This window comes from Eptatretus burgeri, chromosome 13 (assembly GCF_056783735.1).
Source record: "Eptatretus burgeri isolate ZD-2024b chromosome 13, Ebu_testis_v1, whole genome shotgun sequence".
NCBI lineage: Eukaryota > Metazoa > Chordata > Myxini > Myxiniformes > Myxinidae > Eptatretus > Eptatretus burgeri.
Window position 1 is genome coordinate 62,316,398 of NC_140973.1, and position 14,599 is coordinate 62,330,996.

At 42.8% G+C, this 14,599-nt stretch overlaps 2 long non-coding RNA genes across 4 annotated transcripts in view; one reads left to right on the forward strand and one right to left on the reverse strand.

Moving 5' to 3' along the window:
* Positions 1-14,599, forward strand: part of LOC147014629 (uncharacterized) — a 51,544-nt gene that overhangs the window by 9,112 nt on the left and 27,833 nt on the right. For both annotated transcript variants that reach the window (XR_015050829.1, XR_015050828.1), the window contains exon 2: positions 1-3,583. This exon is cut by the window's left edge and continues 911 nt beyond it. This is a non-coding gene — a long non-coding RNA (uncharacterized LOC147014629). The remainder of the gene's footprint in view (positions 3,584-14,599) is intronic.
* Positions 3,573-14,599, reverse strand: part of LOC147014630 (uncharacterized) — a 38,713-nt gene continuing 27,686 nt past the window's right edge. Inside the window, exon 4 of one of the 2 annotated variants that reach the window (XR_015050830.1) lies at positions 3,573-4,229. This is a non-coding gene — a long non-coding RNA (uncharacterized LOC147014630). Of the gene's footprint in view, positions 4,230-11,396; positions 12,630-14,599 lie in introns of those variants that run through there. The other variant, XR_015050831.1, reaches the window with a different exon arrangement.

Genomic DNA, 14,599 nt, shown 5'->3' on the forward strand with positions numbered 1-14,599 from the left:
CAGCTTGGAATTTTGTAAAAAACAAACAAAACAAACCCATTACTTTACTGCAACCTTTGCAATACTTATTGTACTGAAGCTGTACTATCTTATGTGATTTTTAGAATGGAGTGTATTTGCCACTTGAGGGGAGAATTGCATGCCTTGGATTCAATAATTTGTCTTAGAATGTGGTCCAAGTTTAAAAATAGGACCGTGCGTCCTGTAGCTCACCTGGATCAGGAGTAGCAGTCACCCAAATCCACCACAGGCCCTATTAGACCCTGATTTTTACCCTGCGCTCGCGAAGCGAAAAGCAGGGTAGAGCACTCAAAAGTATACGTACATACGTCGTACATTGTGTCTGCATTTTAAGAGCATACATCGAAACCATTCAGCGGAGGAAATTGAAACTTTACCACATGTTACATAACCATGTGATATCGCGGTCACTCTTTTGAGGTCAACATTGGCCAAAAGGTTAGCATAGGCCGGAAATTTCTAAAATGAGCAATTTCCATCCGATTGACTTCAAATTTCAACAGGATTTTCATATCAGGTCTCCAAAGTCAAACGCCAATTATTTTTGAGGCCAACATAGGCCAAATTTCTGAAATCCTGAATTTTCATCTGATTGACTTGAAATTTGAACAGAATTTGCATATCAGCTCACTAAATTCAACCGCCAACTATTTTTGAGGTCATTGTAGGCCAGAAGTTCAACATCGGTCTGAATTTATAAAATTGCCAATTTTCATCCAACTGACGAAATTTGAGCAGGATTTTCAAAAGAGTTGGTTTGCACCAAGTCCTTCTCAAGACCTCCCCCCCCCCCCCCGTAGAACCCCATAGTGAGCGCAGATTTTGATGCAGAATATTTTTGATTTTGATGAATAATAGACAAACTTTTGCCTCATTGAAATGAATATTTGATATTCTCAAAATGCAATTTGCCATTCTTATGAATCACACTTCATTGCTTTATCAAGAGGACTGGATGCTGAAGATCAATGTTATCTGAGTTCAGTCGAAGAGCCGACTGTTGACTTAGAATGAATCGGATAAATGCATTATACAAACGCAAATTTTTACAAACCTGAGTTTGTGTTTTAAACTTTTTTGGATATCTAAGTACATAGTGATTTATCTTCATTATTATAGAGTTCCACTCGCTGTGTGAGACTGGTCAAGGCTATTTGGCCCATCATGCCTTAGGCATATCCCATACCCCAGCCGATTCACCTGTTGTGCTTAAGCATGTAGTGCTTATTATTGAGGTATTATGGAGGGGATTTAGACAGTAGCGAAATGCAATGGCTTACTCCTTTCAAAACATATTGTGGAGTTTATTTTTTTCTTTTTTAAACGTCAACAACATTTAAATGCAGATGGATTGGCAGTTTTTGGGTTCGGTGGGATTCTAAGTGGGGTATAACCCGATCGAGACAACATTTAAGAGAGCCATCCTGCCACTATATAATTTATAGTTCATGGCTCCAAGGTTCTCATTGTGTGGGTGGTTTGTGACAAGCTCTGTCTAGATGCAAATGTGTTTGGGTTTATTTGTTTCTCTTGTATGCAGTGTTTCACAGCAGCCTCTAATGAAAGTCTTTCTAAAGTTTCTGTCGGGTACAAGCTTCGAACAGTTAAACAGTTTAAAAAAAATACTTTTGGCGAACAGTTCAAAAAAAAATAAAGCTTTGGAAAGACTATTTATTTGTCTCGGAGAACTACTATAAAATTACGAGCCAAACCCCTTGACATCAGAACACTCGTAAACATTTTGTGCAGTTAATATTTGCCACTCGGTAACAAACTGGTTTTAACTGTGCATTAAAAAAAAATTATATTGTGCCGTCCTTGTGCATCTGATATTGTTATCTCCACCAAAGGTTAATGAGGTTATGTTTTCACCTCTTTCTGTTTGTTTGTGTACAGGATATCTCAAAAAGTTGTCGACAGATCCAGATGAAATTTTGTGGACAGGTTGGGAGTGTGACAAGGCCGAACTGATTAGATTTTGGTGAAGATCCAGATCAGAATCTGACTACGAGAGTTTTTACGTGATTCTTCACCATTGATAGATAGTGCCAAAAACGATATATAGCACGATATCTCAAAAAGTTTGGACGGATTCGGACGAAACTTGTTGAACACGTTGCTTGTGTGGCAAGGACGAATTGATTCGATTTTGGTGAAGATCCAAATCTGGATACGAGAATTATTTAATTACTTAAGTGATTCTTCACCATTGAGAGATAGGGCCAAAAACGATACATAGGCTGATATTTCAAAAATGTATTGATTGGACCCGATATGTTCTCATGGATCAGGCAATGCGTGGTGGTGGTATGCGCTCTACCACGTGATCTTCTCGTTTAAAAATGTATTGGGTCAGATATGTTCTCGTGGATCAGGCATTACAGGATGGAGGTATGCGCTCCACCGAGTGCCCTTCTAGTTTAAATACGTTTTTGGAAATTCCTCTTCACTTGCGTTTTGTTGTGGCAGAAGGATGAAGTGAAAGTTTCCCACTTATTTTTCCACTATCACTTGTCATACACCATTCTAATCTCTCAGGTAAGAGGACATTTAGTGATACGTGACTTTCGAAATGATATAATACGTCCCAGATTGCTTGGCATGCATGCGCAGAAACCCCGAGTAACAAATTATACCAGAGTGGTCTGGACGTATATTATATGTGCCAGGAAAGGATTGTAGCATGAAACAGCTCACCAAGCTTTTAAAGAAACCAAAAATACTTTGGGAAATGTACCTGTGCGAAAAGCGTGTGCCCAAACGAAGAAGAAGAAAAAAAACGAAATGCTGTTAGACCACCTTCTAAGAGCTCTGAGTGTCATTGGACCACCTTCTTAGGGCTGTGGGTGCCGTTGGACCACCTAAGTCAAAATTAAGGATTTTGAGAACTTTCTTATCAACTCGTCCAAAAAGTTGATATATTATGGTCAAGACCCAAAGGAGGGTATTCTTCCCAAACCTCTGTGCCACTTTAACACTAATTGGAAGGTCATATCTAAAGCTTGTTGATGCACAAGGAAAGCTTGAAATTATATTTAATATTACTCATGTATGGGAGGAGGAGGGAGTGGGCTGGGAGAGTGGGAATTGTATGGGCTGTGAGTACCATTCTAATATATATATATATATACACATAGTTTGGTTCCATGGCCACTATAAATTATACTACATTTTTGGATTTATTGGTGAAAGGAGAAGCTTCTGTTCATGTGTATATGTGAATGTGTGTTATCATTGCCTCCCCTCGCTAATTATGTTAACAGGAAATGGTACGTGAATTGGAGTCCCGCAGATCCTGTCAAAATGACCGCTACCGCCAGCTAAGTTCACAGCCCCAAGGAAGTTCCCGGGCCTGTTTGCCACGTTACAATACTCAGAGACCGTGGAATCAACCGGGTGAAGTGCCAATAGGCATACTGCGACATTTCTAATCTGGCCGAGCAACCATTTATCGGGACTGGGGCTGAAGACCGGTTTGAACCGGCTTTTCGAACGACACTACAACCAGCCTAAATCATCCAACGAGGCAACCACAATGCACAGAATCCATCCCTGAGTCCAGGTATATTTATTAAACAAATGTTTGGGGGAAGGATTATATGAAGCAAAGCGCAATGTTAATAACGAATTCAAATTAATTGATAATATAACCCATTAACCCCCACCAAAACATTTATTATGCACCCTCAAACATACCAAGCAAATGCAGATTTCTTATCTCTTCTATCTTAGGGCTCATTCATTCACACGTTATGATGTACAAAAAAGGAACACAAACAATGTTGAGAGGTCACTTTCAAACCCAGAGGCAAAGCCGTGCTGGAGCTCTGGGCAGGTCCCTTCACAAGGAAATTGCTGTTCATCAATGCGGCAAGTCTGTGTAGCATTTATCAACTGGTCAGCAGTTCACCAATGCAGGCAAGAGTTACGTGAACAAAGAGGAAATGAAGCTTGAGTTGGACCATGGGCAAAACTAAAACTGACTTCTCTCCTCGGAGCGCAATTTTCTGGTTTTGTCAGCAGGGCTCCTTCTGGCATCTCTGCTCTGCACACTCGGTCGTTCATAACTCTGCACAATCGGACATTATCAGCTCTGCACACTTAGGCTTTTAAAAAAAAATAATAATAACTGCCATTTTTGATGATGCAGTTTCGAGACACCTGCACATTTTTCCGTGGAGTCTTGATCTTGAAGGCTCTTGTGTGTGCTTTGGAAAGAGCATTTAAATAGAGGAAAACAACATAAAAACAAAGCCAGAGGTTAGATGTGGGGGATAGAACAACACGGCAGGGAAAACAAACACCTATCTGCACGTTGTAGCATCGCATATCTAACCTCACAATTAATTACATGATGCTTATTCTAAACAAATATTAAGGAGATAACTGCATTACACCAAGCAGTTTTATTCGCCCCTAAGAATAGTTCCCACAACAGTATTAACAGGAAATGGTACGAACTCGACTCCTCTCATCCACGGATATTTTTCATCTTCCGATATTTCCTTGAGTCCGATTTGCATTCAGGAGCAGAACAATTATGCTTACCCAAGTTTAAATTGCCACTCTTCCCCTAAATGCTAAAAAATATTTATAAAACACATTTATGCTTAAAAGTCTAGCAGAATCAAGTTAGTGTAAACACACCCCACAGCGCATGCCCAGGAGGCCTCATTTAGCATTCATGCGTCATTTTGAAAGTCCCATATTGAGTACGCATATGGCGGACTTTTTCACCTCCCTCCTATTCCTTTCAACCCTTTCTCCTTTATGTTTCATACATCCTTCTTCCTTCCCCTTCTTCTGATCTTCCCTATCCTTCTTTCCCTTTATTCCTCACACTGCTCAACTCTTCTGAGTACCTCTCCCATATACAGTGCCTTCAGAAAGTATTCACACCCCGAGACTTTTGTCACATTTTGTTGTGTTACAGCCTGAATTTAAAATGAATTTATTGAAAAAAATTTTTTTTTATCGATGTACGCAAAATACCCCATAATGACAAAGTGTAAACATGTTTTTAGAAATTTTTACAAGTTAATTAAAAATGAAAATAATGAAATATCTTGCATCAAGAAGTATTCAACCCCTTTGATACTTCAAATTGAGCTCAGGTGCATCCAAGTTCCTTTGATCATCCTTGAGCTATCTCTACAACTTGATTGGAGTCCACCTGTGGCCAATTCGATTGAATGGACATAATTTATAAAGAAAGACACCTTTATATAAGGTCCCAAAGTTGACAGTTTATGTCAGCAGAAATACTACAATGAAGTCCAAGGAACTGTCCGTAGAACTCCGAGATAGAATTGTGAGGAGGCACAGATCTGGGAAGGGGTATAAAACAATTTCTAGTGTTGAAAGTTCCCAAGAGTACAGTGAGCTCCATCATTAGGAAATGGAAATAATATGGAACTACCCAGACTCTTCCTCGAGCTGGCCGTCTGACCAAACTGAGCAACCAGGTAAGAAGGACAGGGAGGTGACCAAGAAACCAATGACCACTCTGACAGAACTACAGAGTTCCTTGGCTGAGATAAGAGAACAATCTATGCAGCACTTCACAAATCTAGGCTTTATGGGAGAGTGGCCAAAAAGAAGCCACTCCTGAGAAAAAGGCACATGACAACACACCTGGAGTTTGCTAAAGGGCACGTGAAAGACAGAACATGAGGACAAAGATTCTATGGTCTGATGAGATGAAAATTGAACTCTTTGGCCTGAACGCAAATTGCTACGTCTGGTGGAAAGTGAGCACAGCTCGCTCATCGCCCATCTAACACCATCCCTACAGTGCAGCATAGTGGTGGCAGCATCATGCTATGGGGATGCTTTTCAGCGGCAGGGACTGGAAGATTTGTAAGGACAGAGGAGCTCACTGGCTGGCTGTTTGTTTATTGAACAATGATTGGAGCCAAAAACAGGCAGATCCTTGAGGAGACCTACTTCAGATTGCAAAAGACCTTTGACTGCGGCAAAGATTTATGTTCAAACAGGACAATGACTCCAAGCATACAGCCAAAGCAATACTGGAACGGCTTCAGAACAAGAACATGAAAGTCCTTGAGTGGCCCTGCCAAAGGCCGGACATGAATCCCATTGAGAACCTGTGGAAAGACTTGAAGATTCCTTTTCACCGACACTCCCCATCCAACTTGACAGAGCTTGAGAAAATCTGCAAAGAAGAATGAGAGAAAATCCCTAAATCCAGATGTGCATACCTGATACAGACATGCCCAAGAAGACTTGAAGCTGTAATCGCTGCCAAAGACACTTCTGCACAGTATTGACTCAGGGGATTGAATACTTTTGATGCAAGACATTTCAGGTTTTCATTTTTCACTAATTTGTAAAAATATCTAAAAACATGTTTTCACGTTGACATTATGGGGTATTTTGTGTAGATTGGTGACAAAAAATTTAAATTTAATCCATTTCAAATTCAGGATGTAACACAACAAAATGTGTCAAAACGTCGAGGGGTGTGAATACTTTCTGAAGGCACTGTAAGTCGATATATTCCCTTGTGGTATCATCTAGCAGGGACGAGCTTCATATAATTTCTAGTGCAATCCACAGACAGGTTTTGGATGCTATGCCAGCACGGTTCAATGTCACGAGTTTGCCACAAGCAACTTTGGCTCATAATATTGCAAGCATTGCTTTGCTCAATGTAACTTTTGTACAGCATGCCCACATTGTTGTAAGACACCCGTGTGCGAACGTTCCAGAGATGTTGTTATGGAGAATCTACTTTCATGAGAATAATCATTTAGCGGTGATTTGTATCTGCATCGTGCACAAGATCCGTTGCTGAAACCACATTCACCGCCTTGTGAGTGCGGTATTCCATAGTTTGGGTCCTTTGCAGCGAGTCGATCCGCGCGACACGTTCCGAATTCCCTAATTCTCCAACTTCGAGCTATCAAATCAAATGCCAAAATGCGAATAGTGTGAAGACAGAAGAGTGCGTACGAGAGGCAATTCTTTGTATTAGATATCGTTAGAAACCTCCACCAAATTAGCCAGGCTTTCAAATTTTCCTTCTCTTTTTTTTTTTTTGAAGAAGTGCGGCATTATTTAAGATCATTAAAAGCTTATTGAAAGCCCACAGGTTCATTCAAATTTCACGTCGTATTCATTTTAAAAGTCAAAATGTCTGTCCTAAAAATATCCCGACGAATTAATCTTCTCTTGTCTGTATCCGTTTAAGTTCGTCATGTTGCAACGGAAAACTTTTAGATGTGAAAACATCGTTTGGAACTTCTTTTTTTTTCAAAACTCATTTTCGTGCGAATTGTTTTGAATGCGATGACAGGGCTTTGGAACGAAAGGGAAACTTTTGTTCCGTGAGACTCGGCTGCAGCGTTCAGTGTTTGTATGGAACAGTAGAGGTAGCTGGTCTCTCCCGCACCACATGTGACAATGTGCCTGTTGGATACCGCATTGCAAGGCAGCCGTTTTGTTTTGGAACATTGCTACCGTGGTTTTGATTATAGAGGGCGTTGTTGTACCGTATTTGGTATTGACTGACGGTGTTCATTACACCACTGTACTCGTTTTGATGAACTGTGCATCTCCTTCCATGGATCAAGGTGTTTCCACGATTCGCACGAATTTCCTCCAACACCAAAGGTGGATCGAGGTTACGTTTTCACCCCTGTATGTTTGTTTGTGAACAAAATTTCTCAAAAAATTGTGGACGTTTTCGGACGAAACTTGGTGGGCAGGTTGGGTATGTAATAAGGAAGAATTGATTAGATTTTGGTGAAGATCCGAATCCGTATCCGGATTCGAGAATTTTTTTAAGTGATTCTTCACCATTGAGTGATGGACGAAACTTGGTAGATAAGTTGGTTAGGTGACCAGAACAAGCTGATTCGATTTTAGTTCAGGTCCGAATCCAGATCCGGTCTATCAGTGGGATACAAAACGTAAACTAATCAACCTGGAGGAGGTATGTGCTCTACCGAGTGCTCTTGTAGTTAATTCTGGTTTGTTGGTGAGTAAGTCATTTTAGACTTTTGATTTATACAAGGTCCATTCGTGTGTGCAAACTTAGTAGTTGATCAAGCCAATAGGCCGACTCGTGGTGTGCCGGCGTGTCGCTATGGAATTGCAATCGAGGAAACAACTGCTCCAATTGGACCCGTTTATACGAGCAAGACTCCCACTCCTCATAATGTATGGTTTGGCAACGATGTGTAATTTAATTATCTCAAAAGCAAGGAGTCATTACGATTCTTTGGGGGGGGGGGTTTATTGTGAATGTTGATCTGCTTGTTCATTGTAGGCATGGCAGCACTCTGGCCGAAGCTGGCATTGTGTCGGCCACGTCGATTCGATCACCCAATTACTCTCTTGCTAGTCTCGCCCTGAAGGGGATGCTAGACCACTGCTGTGTGTGTGTGTCTGTCTGTCTGTCTGTTTGTCTGTCTCCACTTCTATATATTTTCACTTAAAAAACAAAAAATGTATCTGCTACCGCCTGTCAGATCGATGTGAAATTTTAAACACGGGACAGACTCCTCATGGAGAATATTTTATTGATAACTCTGACATCATTGGTCACATGGTATGGCAGCAATATTGGATGAATGGAAAAAAAAAATCTGGACAATATTCCACTCCGAAACCACTCGGCGAAGAAAATTGAAACTCAGCACCTGCCATCAACTCCCCACAGGGTACATTGGGTGATAATTATGACATCATCGGTGAAGTAGTATTCCAGCCATATTTGGTTGAATCGACATCCTTATCCGACAGATCTTAAACTTCATATACTGTATCTGATGTATAACCCGATGTGAGTGAAAAATTATATTTATGATGTCATTGGTCACATGCTTTGGCGGCCATGTTGGATTTAAAAGAAAAAACGTAAAAAAATCGTCTTCTCCAGAACCGCTTAACAGATCAACGTGAAACTTCATACGTATGGTACGATCGCCATGTTGACACGGATTCCAAAGGCCTCGGATATCTTTTCCTTATATGATAAAACTGCTATGCGAAGTCAAAGACCTCTTCAGAACTGTCATATTCACAATCGCCATGCCCTCACTCTAAGTTTTCCCTTCCATTGTAAAATGACCAAACAACCATTAAAAGGATTTTGAGCCTATCTTCACATGGCCCCTGATGCCTATTTTTAGATGAGCACCAGGGGCCTTGTGAAGATAGGCCTCGGTGATCAAGGCAGCGATCTGTTGTCGACACACTGACTATTTTCTCTTAAGCAACTCGATTTGGGACCATAAAACCTAAGTCTTTGTCCAAGGACTTCCTGGAGTCTCGCGACTACAGAGTTTTCACATACTTCGTGGGATTGTGAGTTGGACTGGTGACTGTGATAGGGTTTCTGTGAAGTTGGTGATAGCATGATAGGGGAAGGGAAAGTGTTAAATATTCTACTGTTTCAATGTGGGAATGCTCATTTGCTTTTGTGAGTTAGAGGAGGGGAGGACAGAGTTGGGCCAGGGTGGGGGTGGGGGGGTTGAGGACTTTTAGTTGGGGAGGGGTTGAGGAGTTGTGGTTGGGAGTGGCAGGGTGAGGACTTTGGGTTGGATTGGGGGGGGGAGACTATCTCTATACTATTAGTGAGTAATTGGAACTCGCCGGGAAACGTGTCTCTTGGCACAGAACAGACGGCGTGCTCAAAGTGCTGTCTCTGCCAAGCCTCACGGCAGAGCCATCCCTGCTGGGTTATGCTGACCCACATTTATATGCATTATTGGCCTTGTTTGTGCATCACTGTGCTTGTAAAAGGCTGCTGCTTGCAAGGATGTCTTCCCCCGCAAAGATTGGAGCGTGGGTTGGGGGGAGGAAAGGGTTGGTGATGTAGGAACTGCCCTTTAACACCCCTGATGAAGTAGTCAACTTGAGTACCTTTTTTTAAAGTTAAAAATATATAAATGTTTTATATAATTTTCCCCATTCCTTGACCCCAAAAAATCTTTCCTTTATCTTTTAATGTTCCATATATTGATTACCTATAATTTGACTAACTGATTAATGTACCTAACTCTGTGTTGAAAAGCGTTGGTTCCACCAAAGCAGTGCCAATACCTGGGGTAATGCTGGATGGTTTGCCATCCCTCTCCCAGCAGTAGTTGGGGCAGGAATTTGGAACCGCTTCAGGGTGCCGGTGATAGCTTGCCGATTCTTCGCAAAAGACACCCCGTGGGATCTTTTTCGTCCACCAACTAATGCTGCCAGGCAGGACGGCCAGTTTAACGTCCATCCAAGGGACGGCACACACGTTGATGAATGACCCTGCCTGTGAAGCATCAGTATGCAAGACAGTTTGTAGCTATAGATCGGGATTCAAACCCAGGCTAGACAGCTTAGAGGTGAGTAGTGTGTACTTGGAGGTCATTCTATCAGCCCTTCCGATAATATATTTAAGTTAAAAGTAGCATTTTACCACCGCTTTAGTTTAAATTAGCATTTTCAATGTACTGTTATCTTTTTACCTCCCTCACCAAGCCTGGTATTGGCTTAACGGTTAAGGTGGCTGGCTTAAGATCTCAGGATCTTGAGTTCAAGCCTCTGTTGGCTGTTGAATTAACACCAGGTGGGTTGACGGCCTGTCATCCTTCTGAAATCAGCAAAATGAGAACCAGCTTATGAGTTCCTCATAACAGTGGGCACTGCATTAGTGGTACAGCCATGCCCCCAGAAAATGATGCAGCCAAGCAGCCACAGGCTACATATGAATAAATAAGTAATCTCCCTCACTGAAGGTAGACGGAGGTTATGTTTTCACCCCTGTCTGCTGTCTGTTTGTGAGCGGGATATCTCAAAAAGTTTTGGACGGATTCGGACAAAACTTGGTGAACTGGTTGGCGAAGGAGACGAGGGCGAATTGCTTATATTTTGGTGAAGGTCTGGATCTGGACGCAAGAATTAAGAATTTTTTTAAATGATTCTTCAACATTGAGAGTTAGGGTCGAAAACGATATCTAGCAGGATATTTCAAAAAGTTATGGATGGGTTGTGACAAAACTTGGTGGATGAGTTGGGTAGGTGACAAGAACAAGCCGATTCAATTTGGGTTCAGGTGTGGATCCAGATCCGTCCTTAACCTGTTCAGCCTGGCAGAGGTGTGCGCTCATCCCGAGTTCCGTTGTAGTTTTAGGAGAGACTACACATATATGTTTTTCGAGGCATGTTTTTATTTTATGTATTTTTTTCTCCATCGATAGTGTTTAAGCTCAGTCGATGTTACTAATATGGAAGGTAATGGTGTGGAGTGGGGGTGGGATAGATTTTGAACTGGGATGTTGCATGTTTTACATTGAACATTCCATATCTAAAATGGTGGGTGGAAGATTGAGAGTTTGCGCAGCAAACACAATGATATTGTTTCAGGTGCATCTTTATTTATTTGTTCTTTTACAGGTTCTTTAGGCTTATGGAAAAGAAGTCACGCAAACCGACTGGTGAATAGGCAATGCATTGCTAACAGATTCGCACAAACGAATTGCACAACACATTTCAGACAAAGATGCGAGATAACAGAAGAATTGACTTCAGGCAAACACAGCCATTGACCTTGGGAGAAGTAACTTCCTGGAACGTTCTGCCTTCAGGCAGTTCCATCTCGTGGTGGTGCTCTTTACTCTGCAGACAGTGGGGCCTTTAAGCCTGGTGTTTGCTTTGTGGTTAGGGTGGCTGGCTTGGGATCTTCGAGTCCTGAGTTCGAGCCCTGTTGGCCACTGAATTAACACCAGGTGAGGTTGACTCAGCTTGTCATCCTTCCAATGTTGGCTAAATAAGTACCAATGTACTGGTAGAGGGGCACAGCATCAGCGGCACAACCATGCTTCTAAGAAATGATAGATACCTGGCAGCCAAGCTGCCGTACACAACAGAACAGTGGGACCTTTTTGGGAGAAATCTTCCCCACCCCGAGGGGCGCAATCCATGAGGTTTATCCATGGTTTATCCTCTAAATGCTGAGTGTCTAGCGAAGAAGCAGCACATACCATTTTAAAAGTATGTAGTACACTTAGGCTCGGATCGGAATCGAACCACTGACACCCTGGACTCGGAGCCGGAACCACAATGCCCCAGAAAAAATATTGAAAACAAAAAGCTTTTCTTGCAAAAAGCACACAATGGATTACAATTACGATTTCTATTATTTATTGTTTTATTTGTCGGAATCGAAGTTGGTAAATGAGTAGTGAACAGATTGAGGAAAAACATAAACAAGTCATGGAGAGAGGTAAAAAAGCGAGTGTCGGACTGTGATGGCGTCAGGATACCAAATCGTATTTTGAATGTGGTCTCAAGTATTATTCCTAAGATTGATGACTTATTGGCCGTGATGAGCGGTGGTCAGAGATGGTCCAAGTTGGACCGAACGGCTGCTTACCAACAGCTGGAGCTGGAAGAGCCGAAGCCGAAGGATGAGACTGCCATCAATACGCATCGTGGGTTGTATCGCTACAACCATATGCCCCATGGCGTATCGTCGGCTCCAGCGATTTTACAGAGGTTCGTGGAAAGCACATCAAGATCAAAGCAATTTGTAGTGGTTTGTCTGGACGACATCCTTGTGTCAGGCAGGAACCAGGCTGTGTGAAGTGTTTCATCGTCTGCGAAAGGCAGGCATTCGGTTGAACCGAGCAAAATGCTTATTCAAAGAATCCGTCACATACTGTTGATACCGTTTTAACAGTTTGAGTACTCGGTCTGTACAGGAGTCCGTGCGTGGATGCTCCTCAACCACAGAATGTGAGCCAGCTGAAGGGTTTTCTCGGGATGTTAAGCTATCAACGCCGGTTCCTTCCAAAGGTTTCATCGGTTTTGGAACCCCTGCACCATTTGTTACGTCAGGGCATTGCGTGGAAATGGGGGGGGGGGCGGGGGGGGGTTGAACAGCAGCGAACTTTTCAGTATTCAAAGGGTTGTTGATGTCAGCAGAGGTCCTTGTGCATTACGCAGTAACAAACCACTAGTGTTATCGGTAGATGCTTCACCATATGGAGTGGGTACACTCTTGTCGCATGTGATGGACGATGGTACCCAAAGGCCCATTGCATTTGCTTCGAGGACTCTTAAACAGGCAGAACGGAATTACGCCCAAGTGGACAGAGAAGGGTTTGCGGTCATGTTTGGAGTGAAGCAATTCCATCAATACATTTGGGGTCGCCACGTGGAGATTCACAGTGATCATCAACCCTTGTTGGGTTTATTGGGAGAAGGCCGACCCATTCTGCAGATGACATCTTCAAAAGTCATTCATTGGGGAATAGTTCTCACTGCATGTTCATATGCACTGAGGCATAAACCGGGGAAGGCTCATGGTAATTGTGATGGACTGAGTTGGTTACCCTTGCCAGAGAGTCTGGGCAAAACTCCCAATGTGCCGGAGACTGAGATGGTCAGGCACATGGTGGATACCTACTCATCTCCAGTTACCTCCATAGACATTAAGAATTGGATTAGGAGGGACCGAGTGTTATGCCAGGTCTTCGGGTACCTGCAGATGGGATGGCGTGACTATTGTTCATGCGAGGAACTGAAACCTTTTTTCAGCCAGAAAGAGGAATTTAGCATTGACTGTGAATGTATCATATGGGACCATCGAGTTGTCATTCCAAAGCCTGGTTGTGCAGCAATATTAGAGGAATTGCATGAGACGCATCCAGGGGTGGTTCATATGAAGGCCTTAACCAGAGGCTATGTGTGGTGGCCCAGCCTCACTCAGGCTCTTGAAAGTTTGGTGTAGGATTGCAATGCCTGCCAAATGAATGCCAGGAACCCTCCTACAGCAGCATTGCACCTGTGGGACTTGCCAGCTAAACCATGGCAATGGCTCCATGTGGATTATGCAGGTCCTTTCCTGGGACGAATGTTCTTGGTGGCTTCTGATGCATTTTCAAAATTTGTAGAAATCCGAATAGTGGCATCTGCTACTGCAATAGCTACAATTGAATGTCTGATGAACCTTTTTTAAAACCAATGGGCTAGTGTAACATCTGGTGTCGGACAATGGCACTTGTTTCACCGCTGCTGAATTTCGAGCCTTTTGTGCTTGGAATGGAGTTTGTCGTTCTACTTCGACTCCAGTCCGACTGGCTTCCAATGACCTGGCAGAAAGGATGGTACAGACCTTTAAACAGGCAATGAAGAAGGTGACTGTGGAGAATGACAGTCTGAGGAATAAGTTGGCCCGTTTGCAACTGAGGTATAATTTGACCCCACACGACGATGGGCCGTACACCAGCCGAATTGTTGTTCAATCGCAATTTGACATTGCGCCTGGATCTGGTTCGCCCAAGAGTGAATGTGCGTGTAACTCAACAGCAAGAGCATCAAAAGGAGTATTGTGGTGGCACAGATCGTGGTTTTGTTCCTCTGGATACGGTGTTTGCAAAGAACCATGGACAAGGGGATCCATGGCTGCGGGGTACAGTGACAAAGCAGACCGGATCAGTGTCATATCAGGTACATGTAGATGGAGGTGGACCTATACGTTGGCACGTGGACCAGTTGCGTCCTCAGCCAGAGCTCTCAGAGGAGAGGAGCTCTCCCAGCCTTTGAAGTATGATTGTGGACCAGG